Source organism: Vanessa tameamea, chromosome 12 (assembly GCF_037043105.1).
Source record: "Vanessa tameamea isolate UH-Manoa-2023 chromosome 12, ilVanTame1 primary haplotype, whole genome shotgun sequence".
NCBI lineage: Eukaryota > Metazoa > Arthropoda > Insecta > Lepidoptera > Nymphalidae > Vanessa > Vanessa tameamea.
The window spans coordinates 1,970,287-1,982,799 of record NC_087320.1 but is presented as its reverse complement, the minus strand read 5'-3'; the positions used below and the strand labels follow the sequence as shown (position 1 = coordinate 1,982,799).

General features: G+C 33.3%; 2 protein-coding genes across 2 annotated transcripts in view; one reads left to right on the top strand and one right to left on the bottom strand.

Annotated features, from left to right (window-relative positions):
• Positions 1–12,513, top strand: part of LOC113392926 (leucine-rich melanocyte differentiation-associated protein-like) — a 267,313-nt gene that overhangs the window by 61,264 nt on the left and 193,536 nt on the right. The window lies entirely within an intron of this gene.
• LOC113402822 (calexcitin-1) overlaps positions 1–12,513 on the bottom strand; it is a 48,607-nt gene that overhangs the window by 31,682 nt on the left and 4,412 nt on the right. Inside the window, exon 2 of the mRNA XM_064216532.1 lies at positions 10,512–10,541. The gene's annotated coding sequence lies outside the window, so the exon portion shown is untranslated. The remainder of the gene's footprint in view (positions 1–10,511; positions 10,542–12,513) is intronic.

Here is a 12,513-nt window from a genome sequence, read left to right as displayed (position 1 = left end):
TATATGCAATATGATGTCGTTGGAACGATATCGGTCAAGGCAGGCCATCTCACGAGTGACCAGCCAACCACGAAGGACATGTTAAAGTGCACAAGTAATTAATGTTTTATAATTCAATTATTTTCGGGTATATTACAAATTCTGCCGTACATGATTTTTGCGAAACTTTAACCGGTAATATTCCCCCTTTTGCAACATTTTTTATTGATACTCTCTCTGCTCCTATTGGTCGTAAAAGCCTTACAGGCCGTATAACCTTCCTCAATAAATGGGCTATCTAACTCTGAAAGAATTTTTCAAATCGGACCAGTAGTTCCTAAGATTGGCGCGTTCGACCAAATAAACTATTCAGCTTTAAAATAAATATGGATAAATGTACATATTCCATTGGTATATTCCATTAACCTCTCTGTAAGTCTAATCGAAATACACCCGAGGTTATTTATAAAAGATAATTACCAGTGATAAGATCGCATTTGCATGTGATTTATTCGTAGTAAAACTTATTTTTTTTGTAGTTAAGCAACCTACCTACCTATGTTCGATATTACGTTTGTGAGTTTCAAATATTTTTAATTTCACCAAAAAAAAAAAAAAACATTTACAGGTAATTTTCTCAAGACATATTTCAGGACAAGCAACTCTGAATAACTATCTATGCATTCCTGGTACTAAATTATAATAAATCTCGGAAAGGTGATAAATCATACAAACGCTCAATGTATATGATACTTCCCGAAATTGGATTTCGCGATCCCAACGATCCTCTGGATAATTCAGTGAGGGTCTCGAATTTGACATTTATCAAAAGGTATACGTACGCATATGAGATTAAATTCGTAAATATTCTAAGTCTTTTGAAATCGTTTATATTCAATCTCTACTCTAAACTCTAACCGAATGTTCGTATTATACGATTATATTGTTGTTTTAGATTGTCGTATTTATTTATTCCAAAGAGTTACGTTAAGGATTCCGTGTATTCAAAATGCTAACGCACCAAATATATTTATAATACTAAATAATCCTATAAAGCCAGATGTCGTTAAAATCTTACATTCAAATTTTACAAAAATGGACAAACATACCTATTACATTAACAGTCAAGGCCTCCCTTTGAGGAGAAGGCTTGGAGCATATTCCATCGCGCTGCACCAATGCGGGTTGGTGGAATACACACGTGGCAGAATTTCGTTGAAGTTAGACACATGTAGGCTTCCTCGTGTTTTCTTGCACCGTCGAGCACGAGATGAATTATAAACACAAATTAAGCACATGAAAATTCAGTGGTACTTGCCTGGGTTTGAACCCGAAATCATCGGTTAAGATGCACGCTTTCTAACCACTGGGCCATCTCGGCTCAAACATTATATTTTATACAAAAAAATAACCTAAAGATTTTATATCTAAACAAATTTATTGATAATTGAAATTCGAACTCGATTTTCGTCAACGACGTTTCTATAGTTCATTAAAGAAGTTTTATTACAAATTGGAAAGCGAAGCTAAATCAGGATGTTCCAAAACAATTGGATTACCGAATTCCAATAAGCAATTACTACAATTATTCCCGCAAGTACCAGATTAGGTTAATTGAACAGGTTCGTTGACTCACGATTTATGTTTATCTAGGAATTTACATATATTTAAATGAAATTGATCCTTCTGCTCACAATGTTCGATAAAACGGATTCTGACCAAACATCATATAAATTTGACCTTATTCTAAGAACTATTCGAATGCCTATATTTTTGACGATTTGAATTTACATATAATGTTGTGCGGTCAATGTAACCAACTATGTATCACGTTCATTGGTCCTTAGCTGGTCCTTTTGTTTTGAAAATTAGGCAAAATCAGTGAACAATTGTCAGTGATTATACGAACAATAAGATATAAAACAAGGTATGTATAAATTCAATTTAAAATTATCCGTATTATAATATTTTATAGGTCCAAACATACTCTAGTTTAATTCTTGATATTTATTCAGAGGGCACAGACTCAATATAGTATACACTGCCAACTAGACTCCAGGCTATAACAATAATAGTATACTGTCCCGATCCAGAGTTTTAAACAAATGTTCATGGAATCTCCTTAGTTTAAAGTAATTGGATTTTATTTAGTTTTTATTGGTCACGACTATTTAAAACAAAGTAACAATAAGTATACATTGCAAGGATACAAACATTGGCTTGGGAACTACGATTTTGTAAGCTAGACCAATATATTGTCAGTATAAATGGTACCTTTGGGAAATGCGGTTTTAGTTTTAACTTTAAACCTCATTTCCTAAAAGCACCGTTTTGGTGCTTTATCCTCACTTCCTGTGATATACATTTTTCTACAGCTGGTCCGATTTTGATTTGAATTTTTATTACAAAATAAAGTTTGAGTGGACTCTTAGGTGAAAGGTGTCCAAGATATTTTTTAATAAAAATAAATGAAACAAATCTGCTAGCATAATGTAATTCTAGTTAAAAAGAAGACTAATATAATTAAAGTGTTAAATAACGAAGCGTAATTGTTCCCACGCAAACATGGATGAGCTGAGACTGCTTTTAAACTTCCGTGTGCAAACATTTCAACGCGCAAACAGACTGTTAAACAATTTACTTATTTTTTGTTTTCACTGAACAAAACAAATGCCTATCATGACCCAGAGGCTAGAACACGTGAATCTTAACAAAAGATTACGCGTTCAAACCCAAGTAAGAACTACTGAATTTTCACGTGGTGAATTTCTGTTTATAAATAATTTCTTGCTTGTTGGGAAAGGAGAATAATGTGAGGAATCCTGTATGTGCCTGAAGCAAATCTTCTACTTCTACATCTACCAACCCACGTTGGAGAAGCATAAGCTTGATACTTAACCATCCACCTCAAAAAAGAAGCCCAGCAGGAATATTTACATTTAGCTGGCACAACTATGAAGGACTATAAATGTTTGATACTTCAGAGAGATGTATCGATGGAACTGATTTTAAAACGTTTCTTGCCGGTTCTTCTCGGCAGAATCTACATTCCAAACCGATAGATATTTAAATTAACCTTGTGATATGACGATTCAAAAGTGCTTGAAAAAATCTACAGAAATACACAGCATATTCTTATTTAATTTTTAATTCTAAATCTGCAGATGTTCTTCTTGTGTTATAAAACATTGATGTTTAAATAATATCGATGTTTGATGTCCTTCAGAGAGATTTATGTCACGGCGGCCATTCTTAAGAGAGTCTAAGTAATTGCTTAGGATATTATAGTTCACGATTGTGTACCGCGAACATGGATGCACTCCCTATTTAATTACTCTCATAATCCGATGGAACATTTCGACATGACCGGTAAGAGTCAGTCCGGAAGGTTTTTAGAAATTTTTTTTTTACTTTTGGTATTTGTTTTTTACTTTACCAAATGTTTTATATGTAAAGGCGATGAAAATGTTTTCACAATTCGTTTATTTTCAAGTAGGATATACTTTAATTATATAACGTTGTGTAATTTTATATAGTAAAAATAATAACCATTTAGTTTAGTGCCGGTAACTCTCGGTAAATCCACATTCCAAATCATTAGTAGTTTTACGTTCCCTTTAATCCCGTTGACGACGACATGATCCTAAACTGCTTAAAATAATCACCTTGGCGATGGTTTATGTCGTACTCACACCATTATATTTGGCAATTCTAAAGTTAGCAAGCGTTTCGAAAAGTTGTTCGTAAATATTATCTTTAAAATATCTTGAAGTTTAGTACGTAAAAGTAAAGTATGCACTTTGAGATAATTCAGTGGGAACTCGGTTCTAGAAACAGGGTTCTAAGTGAAACTGCTAACGATGCAAACTTTATTTTCTTTGAAACGTGCTTTGATGTACTGTGGTTCGGATTTTTCAACTACATTTTAAAGCTCTGTGAGTAATATTTTGATATATACAGTGGTGGATCCAGGACTGTCATTACGTAGGAGCTTCCCTCAGCCAGGGAAATTTTAGCAAAGTAAACCCTAAGAAAGTCAGTCACTTTATTTTACTTTTGGTATTATAATGTTTCATATATAGAGCCAAACCATATCCTTAAAAAAGTATAGGAGACCTTTAACCAGCAGTAATACATTAACAAACATTGAAAAAAAAAAAGAATAGTTTTCAAGGTTTTTAAGGTTTGTAAGAGAAGAGCTCAAATGCTTTTGGGGGTATTGAGTCCCTATATAACATATTACTTTCCAAATTTGATGGTGCAATGGTGATATGACGAATAATTACTATTTCTTACAGTACCAATGCATGGGCTGTGGTGACCACTTTCCATCAGGTATCCCATTCGTCAGACCGCCTAAGTAAATAAGACAAAAAAAATATCGAAATTATCGAAATTAAATTCTCAGATAAGCGTATTCAATTTCTCTAGCTTTATTTAAATATAGATTAAAACATTACAGTCAAACTTAATTACAATAAAAGGAGAAGAAGTATCCAAAAAACGAATTAAATTTCTTCATTACCGTTCACAATTTTCATAATAAAAAATAACCTCAAAGAGATCGTTTTATTCTCGAGGCGTATCGTCTTTAAAACCAATATTATTGTATTAGGCTTTACATAATTTAAAAATATTGAAATAGAATAAAGAAAGATTCGAAGAACCGTGCCTTGAAATATAAGATGATGAGCGTTGTTACTTAGGTCCTTACTGATTGATTTGACTCTTTTGTAACCTCCGTGGTCGAGTAGTGTGTACACCGGTTTCCATGGGTACACTACTCTGAGGTCCCGGGTTCGATTCCCGGCCGAATCGATGTAGAAAAAAGTTCATTAATTTTCTATGTTGTCTTGGGTCTGGGTGTTTGTGGTACCGTCGTTACTTCTGATTTTCATAACACAAGTGCATTAGCTGCTTACATTGGGATCAGAGTAATGTATGTGATGTTGTCCAATATTTATTATTATTATTAGTATACTATCCGAAATTTAATCATCTTAAAAATATGTCATACTTAAAAAACAAAGAACTGGTCTTATGAAAACTTAAAAAGAAAACTTTTCCTATAACACATTTTATAACTCGGTAGGAGATTTTACAGACACTACTGTTGACATTTGTAATATTTTTGGTTAATACATTAGGATGCACACTCGAAGAAAATGAGTTCAGAACGTCTACATTGGTCTGTGGAGATCGATTTATCCAATAAGTCTCATAACTATAAAAACGTGACCAGAAAACAAAATTGGTCTGAAGATTTTTGATATATCCGTGGAACATCTTTTAGCCAAAAGCGAGGATAGGCGTTACTTTTGTACGGCGAATACTTTACGTAATATCGACCTGACTTGGTTCCGCCAAAGTTTTCCTTATTAAAACTTGTAAGGAAGTATTAAAATCTTAGTATCACATAAATGTAACACATTGAGTTGGTTAAAAATGTTATTATACTGATGTTTTACCTTCATGGTAAGGAAATTTGTACAATAACAGATTTCACTAATTTTGGGCTGACATATTGTCGGGTGTTGAGCAAATACCAAAAAAAAAAACAATCTTATGTCACTTAACAATCTCAATATGTATTTATAAAGATGTTTTGCTCGTATATTCGTATTGTATCATTATAACGACATGATATGACATATATTTCAGCAAGCTAATGCGAAAATGTGTAGAATTCGAGAAACAATTTCGCAGAATCGGTAATTCAACCGCACTATTTGGTGAAATCGTGGTAAGAATGAAATGTGAGGTAAATGCTTGCTTCGATAAAATGTTGCCTTTATTTCTTTGTGTGATATTAAATTTTATATCGTTTTGAACGTTGAAAGCCGAAACGGCTCAGTGATTAAAACGCGTACATATTAACCGATGATTGCGGGTTCAAACCCGACAAGCACCACTGAATTTTCATGTGATTAATTTGAGATTATAATTCATATCGTGCTCGGCAGTGAAGGAAAACATCGTGATGAAACCTGCATGTGTTTAATTTCAACGAAATTCTGCCATATGTGAATCCAACAACCCGCATTGCCTAATTTTAAGGCTGCACTTGTAGACCTTTAAACGCAACATTCTTGTAAAATTGCGACGAAATATGGTCGGAATTGCAAAGTAATGGACCAAAACACACAATACGAATTAAAAAAAATAATTAAATGTCAAGACAAATAACAACCTATTTATTTTTCACAACTAAACTTTTTCCTTACAAAAATAATGTTACAAGTTTTTCACGCGGTAATATTTATTAAGACGTTTTAATTTTTCACAAGTTATAAAATTAATTACATACGGACAAGCCTAAGAATTAATTAGTGGTTTTCGTTTGCTTACATGATTTGACCTAAGAAAATATCAACGCTGCGTTATAGAAATTTTTGTTATAGTACGTGTGTTGACAATATTACCATGTTCACCATAGGGCACACGGGGCACGTGTCCAGAGCCCCCATCCTGAGAGGACCTCGATGAACCAACAATTTCTCTCACACGTTTGTTCTCACGTTGACTGCTATGTATATTTTCGACAGTGATATATTTATAAGAAATAACGTAACATATTCATCAAAAAAGGCTATAAAATAGCCCTAGGATGGTACAACCAATCAGATTCCTACGAATATACGAAAATTACCGCACCGTTTATTTGAAACTATACATAAGGCCTGGCCATAAGCAAATTATTTGTACATGGTAGTAAATATCTACCAAAAGGGCCCCAAATTCATGGGTGACCAAGGGCCCCAACATAGCTTGAGACGGCTTTGGTTGACAAGCGTATGTCTATGTACGGGTAAATGTGACGTGTACGTTAGCTGTATTCGTACGCGTGTGTGTGTATTGCGTATGTGTTAAGCAATTAAAATTTTATTGACATTCTTTATTTTTTTATTGTCCTTTTATTACGCTCAAACGATGTTCATTTATATCATTGTGCCGGTTATGTAAAATATGATGTATGGGAAAAGGAACTTCGTTACAAAGTTCTGAACACGTTTTGCGGGACCCACTAGTAGTAATAAACGCCAATATTTATGTGGAGGGGCGAACCTTCGTAATATATTAATAGTTTCTGTAAGAAATATTTTGACATATAGAGAGTTGAAAAATATTAAATAAGAGAGAAATAAAATTAAAACATATAATATATATATATATATTATTTAATTATCGGCTAAGTTACGATATAATTAAGGACTGGCAATTATTTCACTGTGTCATGGCTGTGTTTAAGTGTTTGTGCGTTTTAATAGAAAAAAAATTAAATTATCGTTAGTCATGAGATGCTATAAATGTATTTTACTTTATAATATGAGAATGTAACGTCTAATTCGTGCTTTTTAACGTTATTTAAGTACTGGATAAGGTAATTAAATAAAAATGTTTCAAGGCTTAACATATTAACCAATGCATCTATACGTAAATACATGTTCAAGGATTCTTTTATAGTGGACTAGTTTCCGCAATGCCTGCGCGTGAGGGAAGAGAAAAGTCAGGTGTTAGGTACATTTTTTAAACTATTCCGTTGTCAAATCATTCAGAATCGTTCAAACATTCTGAAGTAATTGAGTAACAAAGATCTATCCTTTTGATTTATAATATTATAATAATCAGTAAGAGTAAAATACACTTAACATTTTATATAAAGGAAAGTTCACAATGTTCTCTTCAAAAATAGGATCTTAATACATCTGTTTCAAATAGACACCGTTTGACAGATGATTTTTCAAGAAGATTTTTCTAATAACTTTGTTGCAAACCCTAGATAGCGTTGCAATACATCAACGTATGTATGTCAATCCCAAAGCAAAGCAAAGACAACGTCAGTCGGGTTCTGCTAGCATTACAAAACTACACTTAAAACTAATTACACTTAAATTTACTGAATTATCAACGATCATAATAAATGTACTAATTAAATTTAATATTCTGTTAAATGTCCACGTCAAAATCGATTCTTATCGTACGTCACGAAATGTTAAAGTCCGACGAGGGAGAGCTAAACTTTAAGTGCCTTCAAAACTTAACCAGGCGTCTGATGTTTCCAACTTCTGTCGTTGATTAAACATTTGTGTTTATAAATCTGCGTCTCAACTTTTCCGGTCTAGAAGATTTTCCGTCCATCGGATTACAAGAGGAACTTTTTGGATTGAATGGTTCCATCGTATTATGAGAGAGGAAATAGAGAGTTCATTATTTGTTTGATATTCTAGTAGAACTACTTTTCGACCGTGCTCTATTCACGTTAGAGAGGCTAGGTGTGGTCCTTTTCTTTATCCTCGACAATATTAATACAAAAATTTCAAGGTCATTGATGAGATGATTGATTTAAGATGCGAAAGAGTAGCAAACAGGCAAAGAAACAAACTCGTTTTCTCATTTAGGTATATATTGGTTATAAGTATATTTATAATCAAATAATTTCCGGGACATTATGAAAATTCGCAACATTTCGAGAAATTGACGAATTCTTTACTGATTTCAGTCACAGAACCAAGTGTGCGATGATTCTATTACAAATGTGAGACAGAAATCCGACACTGGCAAAGAAAAATCAGGCTAAAATTACTTTCCGAAACAGAAGAGGAATCTTCAACATCCAAATATAGATATGTTAAAAAATCGTTGACAGAGGATCTCTATAATTTTTTTTGACCCAACCCAGATATCGAAATTAGAACCGCAAGTTCACAGTCTGATAACATGCCATTGATAAACGAGACTGTCAAACATTAGTGACATTATTAACGCATAGGACTTATTGACTAGTAATATCATTGTTTATATTTGTCCAGAATCCTATTCAATCGAACTATCACCGAAGTTTAGTATTCAGACAAAGCAAAACACTCTAATTGGAGAAGCAAACAGCAGTGATTTCTAAACAAGTCTGCAGTGGGCAAACTTTAATCAGGCTTAAGCTGGATACCGTCCAATTCTCTGTATAGCCTTTGAAGGGAGAATTTGTGGACATTTCTGCTCAAGCAAACACAAATATATGCTTCGAAAATGTTTAAACGAAGTTTCACTTTAAATACAAAGATACACTTCAGCTTTTTGGCAATTGTATAATTTCGAAAGTAGAATTGTCACATTCGGCTGGTTTATTGAAGCTGTCTGAACTGGCTTTTCCCGTTCGCTTGGCGTAAATGAAATTAAACTAATTTATATCTTTAAATTCCATTTCTACGCACAGACCTAAGAATTTTTATTGTCTTGTAAATCTGAATACAATTTTTAATTTAAATATTTAATTAAATATTAGTTAAAACTAGAAAGTAGGAACCAGCGGTCATTATCGGATCGCTTATAAAACTGGGTATCATAAGAAACTTTGAAAAGCCACAAATTTGGGTCCTTTGCATTGATAATGAACTTAACAAAAAAAAAAAAAAATACGCTAAGGACAAAACGTTCATTATTATCATGGATATATATTAATTATTATTACTGTGCTCATTAATCGTTGTTTTTAAACATTATACACAGGGAAAGGAACTTTATTATTGAGACATAAATTAATAAAAATAATTTTAATGTTTTTATTCGCAGGAAATGTTTGAAGAGTTCTCTTCGAGGGATAGGCAATTAAGCATGCCTTTCACATACAGTTCAACTCTTATTATTTCATTATATGCCTTAAGAATATCTGGAAGAGATAGCTGCCTTAGCATAAAATCGCCTTTGTATATCTTACGTTCTAGAAGTTACTATGTAATTATTTCCGTGTCTTATTTTCCTTCGACAACATCGACATTAACAGCCTGTAAATTTCCCACTGCTAGACTAAGGCCTCCTCTCCGTTTCAGGAGAAGGTTTGGACCATATTCCACCACGCTGCTTCAATGCGCGTTGGTGGATAAACATGTGGCAGAATTTCGTTGAAATTAAACACATGCAGGTTTCCTCACGATGTTTTCCTTCACCGCCGAGAACGAGATGAATTATAAACACAAATTAAGCACATGAAATTTCAGTGGTGCTTGCCTGGATTTGAACCCGCAATCATCGGTTATGATGCACGTCATCTAACCACTGGGCCATCTCGGCTCTCTATTTTCCTCCGGCGTAACTAAAATGTATAGAGGTATTGTCTAACAATGCTGTTATCTTCTTTTAAGTGTGAAATCATGGAAGACAGAAATAGACAAATCACTGTTTAAAAGTTAGGCCGTTTGCGATTGCGAGCATATTGTAATGGTCTCTTTTTAATATTGTTTTATTTGAATGTTCACAAATATGCAGTCCGTACCGTCAAGGTATCTTATCTTTAATTTTTCTTTGTTATTTATTGCACCTGCGTATTTTTATCACCAGGCAGCGTCACAATTTAAGTTATAGAATCTTTTTTTTTTTTGGAAAATCCCGGCTCCATTCGTTGACTCGGAATGTATTCATTAAGCATTCAAAATTAAATAATAATAATACTCCGTCAAATATAATCGCACAAAGTTAAATATAATAAAATATAACAGAAAATAAATCGGGTGAAGTAGAATATAATAATTTAGACTTACTTGATTTGCGACGACTTGCACGAAGGAAACCTGCAACCAAACATAACAACATTAATGACTATTAGTCGCCCGCGGCTGTGCTGGTGTTTTATCAGTCGATAGATGTTAGACATAACAGTAAAAGTAGCCTTGGAGATCTCGACACAAAATTTCATCAATTCGATTTAATGGTTTGGTCGTTATAGAGCAAAAGAATGACAGAGAGACAGATAGAGATAGAGTTACATATATAATATTAGTATAGATGTAGATGATAAAATATCCGTGAGACGAATAATAAAATTCATAAATTGAATAATACTGTAATCTACATAAAGCACTCCCCCAGCGGTCACAGTTTTCCTGGTTTTTAATTTGCCCAAAATACGTCAAATGAATAAAATATTAGAATTTTTAATGTCTAGCATTTCCTGCTATTGCGTCCAAGACCTTTCCTTAGTATAGTAATTTATTTATTATTATTTTAATTATAAAAAATATTGTCCAGGTACTTTAATCGTGACTGTGTAGGATACTGGGTAGATTGCTGGCGAATTGTATTGCTTCTCAGTGGAATTGTAATTTAGAAACAAACGTTAGAGGTAATTTTAAATATTATTTTTATTATTATATAAATATATTAATTCAAGTATATTCCATGTACAGAAAATGCTCGTTTGAATAGTATGATACGATTGAACAAAACGTTTAACATTTTTTCGTGAGAAACGGTTTATCTTGGCAGCCGAAAATATTTGCATAAAATATAAAGTTCCCTCCGGGCCTCCCTTTTGATATTTCTATTAAAAGGAAAAGGCAAAAGAGGGAAGGTGATACAATTTGAATTATTTTTATTTATGAGGTGGAATGATATTTATTAACTTTTTTTATTATTATAATTCTCTTTATTTATTCTCATTCATGTATACATACATTTTTAAATATAAAATACAAAATATATAAAATATATTTAAAAATATAAAATACAGAGGCCAACCAGTGGCGGGAACAGGGTCCAAGCCACCGGTGGTCAGGGCCCCAGAGAGAGGAACTTCCTCACAATACGCGCCGTGCCGAGGAGTACTGCCTTCTGCATCAGGCCCTTGACCCAGCTGCCTAACGAGAGCCTCTTAAGGTTTTGGTCGAGGCTCTTGGCCATTCGCTGAAACGACTATCGGCACAATAACTGCTGTATCCACATCCCACATGTCGACAACCTCGTGAGCTAAGTCAAGATATTTATAATATATATATATTATTATAATCATTCTTATCATTCTCTTATCGTACTCTTTTTTCAAAGTACCACCGGGGTTAAGATGGCTCAGATTCTTCTGTTCTCAAGGCTGATGAACGGAATAGTTAATTTATATTCGGCTACGTATTCCATTGGAATAGTTTATTTTTTAAATTTCCAATAGGCAGACAGTCTGGCCAATGGGCAACTTGATAGTACGAGTTCACTAGCAACTAAGATGTTATGTCCATTGTTATGCCTGTAGCCACATCTAATTAATGCTCTTTGGTTGTAGTATCTAAAGGGACCTGCACAAACCCCTACCATCACCCACCACCAAAACAAGTAAGGTAATATAACCCCTAGAATGCGCTCTGACAGACACGATATATAGTCTATATTTAACGGAAGAAGACTTCTTGACTAAAGTCGGAAACAATACGATATATAACGACAATTCCCAAATGGGAACACTTAAATATTTATAATAAAGATATACCATTAAGCCTGTTTCGTAAAATTTACCAAAATATTTAAAAAAAGTAAACTTTTCCCAACTCCCATGAACATACTCGTTGTAACGAATTGACGAGAGTCTGCGAAGTTTGAATGAGTTTTGTAATAAATTTTGTTTTTTTTTTTTTTATCCGAATCTCGTTTGAATTATATCAAGAAAAGGAATAAAAACAAAAGCCGCGGTCATATAATTTTAAGATCGTATTCCTTTTTGTTTTTTAAAACAGTTGGACGTGGTTTTTATTGTAATTATTTTTCCACGTATAACTG